This window comes from Varroa jacobsoni, unplaced genomic scaffold, assembly GCF_002532875.2.
Source record: "Varroa jacobsoni isolate VJ856 unplaced genomic scaffold, vjacob_1.0 scaffold_636, whole genome shotgun sequence".
In the NCBI taxonomy this organism is placed as follows: domain Eukaryota; kingdom Metazoa; phylum Arthropoda; class Arachnida; order Mesostigmata; family Varroidae; genus Varroa; species Varroa jacobsoni.
In genome coordinates, this window is record NW_019213538.1 from 8,729 (window position 1) to 11,949 (window position 3,221).

General features: G+C 40.2%; 1 protein-coding gene across 1 annotated transcript in view; it reads left to right on the plus strand.

Moving 5' to 3' along the window:
* Positions 1 to 2,595, plus strand: part of LOC111262206 (uncharacterized) — a 6,835-nt gene extending 4,240 nt beyond the window's left edge. The window contains exons 4-5 of the mRNA XM_086968989.1: positions 94 to 168; positions 658 to 2,595. The gene's annotated coding sequence lies outside the window, so the exon portion shown is untranslated. The remainder of the gene's footprint in view (positions 1 to 93; positions 169 to 657) is intronic.
* Positions 2,596 to 3,221: the final 626 nt, after the last annotated feature.

A 3,221-nucleotide genomic window follows, 5' to 3' on the forward strand; every position in this document is an offset into this window, starting at 1 on the left:
AGAGAGAGAGAGAGAGAGAGAGAGAGAGAGAGAGAGCGGGGGGGGTACAGTTTGGGCGCTTATAATAGGCACTAATTTGTCACTCATTTACAGAGACGATGACGAAGATGCAGCGATGAATCTCAGGGAAAGGCATCAACACTCTGTCGTCACGTGAAAGAAAAAAAAGTAATTCTATTATAAACTTTACTGCATGTGAATACAATTAATAGTCTAGTAAGCCAACTGAATTCACAGCCCTTACTAAAACGGCTTATATACAGGGTGTTTGAAAATAATTCAAGCTAAGTGATTATGGATGTCTGACCTAAGGGACTAAAAGGGTTACGTTTTTCGAAGACTACATGCCGTGCTTTTGAGTAAGTCTTTAAAAGATCATATCATAACCTTCAGAACACCATAGATAATCCGAACGATACTTGTCTGCAAGTAACAAGTCGGCCTATAAACGATCCTGTCACAGTGACGATTCTGGCTTACTTGTAAAGAAACGCTATTTTCACATACATTTATGTGTGTAAACAGAAGAGAAATGCAGTTGTTTTCGATTTAACAACGAGGCAATTCACATGTCTGGTCTCACTTCGATTAGCACAAACATACTACTAAGAGATGAACTATGTCTGTTAACATGATCAGTATCTCGTCCCATTTCAGGTCGGTGTGGCCTGGTGCGCATTTCAACGACCCGTGACAATACGCTCACGCTCGTGTGTGGAAAGGCAAAAAAAATTGCCCCATCCGCAAATGTGACTGCGAAACAAATAGGAAAAGACGAGCCGCCGAAGACAAGCGCTAAGATAGAGGAGGCTAAGATAGAGTTCGGTTTGTCTGAACTTTACGAAGATTCCTATCTCACGGAGAGTGTTGCGGTAGAACGGCGTCATCCTGTACGCAACAGTAGCAGCAGCAGCAACAATGAATTCATTGCTCTTTAAGGAATAGTAGCGGTTTGCAGATTGCCACCGATGCTAATAAATGATTGAGCGGTTCCCAGCCCCCACAGGAACAAAGAAGTTTCAAACACAGCTGTGGTTATGGAAGATATGAAGAGAAGCATGAGCTTACTATTCTACTAGCAAATAATGTGACGTTGATCATGTTGAAGACGTAAGAAATGACACTGAAAAAAGACGGCGCAATGGATGGATATTACGTGATATTTTATCTATCAAGCAGACAACATTAATATATATAATGATACTGATAATAACATGAATTATAACGGATAATAATATTAAACAAAGGATAACGTCTACGAAGACAGCGGCCAAAAAACGAAAACAAATGAAGTGACAAACAGAAGGTAAACGAAAGCTGCGGCAAATGAAAAACGAAGATAGTTTGAAAGCTGTCATAAAATTAATACTGATGATAAATACTATTATTAATGATAATTACATGTCGTGAACACTGTGACGGTTACAAACTTGTAATAATAACAACTATATATACATAGGTGGCATGAAATATGCACTCGGTTGGACAAGAAGTTTTTGTCCTATTTTCGCCGGTTGAGGGCTCTCACAGAACATGAACACAGAACAACGGTAGCCATTGAGTCGATTATGGCGAAAGCTAGTAGAACATTTACAATGGTGATCGAATACGCGTCGCCTCTCCCAACGAGAAAATTTGGCGTATGGCGGAGACCTATCCGCCGACAGACAATGAACTCCAAAGGCAGACCCACCCTTAATGAGTTGCCCTTGGCCGGGGATTAGACCGTTGGTAACAAACTCTTATCGAAATAGGATATAAATATCTACACGCACTCAAAATGACGCTACGACTAATGATATATTCGTGGTAATGTAAGAAAAATACACTTAAGTATCTTCCGGCATCGACAAGCAATGTATATATATATATACATAACTATTATTGTTTGAATAAAACATTGAAGTAACAACTGCAACATCGAAGCTAGCCCAGGTAAATACAGATCATCAGCTATGATTTTCTCAAGCGGCGAAACGATAGAGGAAATTAACGCTACCTTGTAGTGTACAACAAAGGACACTAACGATGATTTCCATTTATTAAAAAGGGCAGGGTACCGCCGAACTGGTTAAAAACAGCATGACACCTCCTGCCTCCGTCTCGTCCACAATGGACATCTTTATAGGACTTGTCTTTTTAGATAAAGAAGACAGCCAATACAATCAAATCAAGGGAATAACAGCGGTCAAGTATACGAGAATTGCGTTGCTCCTCTAAACGAGACAATACAGAGACTGAATGAATGTCTAACATCGGCTCTATAGATCCAATGCGCCATTATGAAGAACACAATCCCCGTGATATGATTCCTAACTAATGTTCCTCGTATCGTACAGTGGGCAAATCCAGCCCGATTTTTAGATAACCGAAATCCGACTCAACAACTCGTAGACCCATTCGTTATCCCTAACGGGTAGACAATCTATAATTGGGGCAACGCTGTCAGCACTTACTATAAAGTGACAAAAAAAAAATACTTTTTTTCTATTGGCCTTACTGCGGACTATCTTTATTTAATTTCAGCTCATCTCAACACTACTAGAAGGTCATATACAGTTCAACTGATATGCAAGTACATACAAAAAATTAAAACAGTAGGCCGAGGCTTAGTCGTACCTATTGCAGAGAGCAGCATAGTAAGTAAACATGGTAAAAAATAACCTAAATCAACACCTGGCATTGTCACCGTTGTTAACGTGTGTTAGTGTGCGTGGGTGTGTGTGCGGGCGTGTGTCTATATGTGTGTGTGTATGTGTGTATGCGTCTGTGTGTATTTGTGCATGTGTGTGTGACAATGAAATTTCATTACGGAGCGAGATTATGCCAAACGAGACGGAGATACAGCACAGATGTTGCAATCTTAATCTTCCCTTGAAAATTAAGGTTTATGGTTTTGTTTGTGCCTGATAGTGGTATTAACAGTAATACTAGGTTATCAAGAAAGAAGAAATACGAGCGTTAGACGAAAAGGAGCTGAAATTACCTAATCAAAGAGCAGTTTATCACTTATTTCGTCGGCCACATATAGTCACGCCCATGACGGCTAAGCTAATGAAGAACACCATGATAATTTTTATTGAAAAACACCGGCAGAGCGTTTGGCGCCATCATACAGCCCGTAGCGCCTAAGCGTATAGGTATACTATTATTATTTTTTATCAATCATGAGAACTATTCTAAGCATCGTTGACTATCGAGGGCGGCGGCTGGCGCCGGCG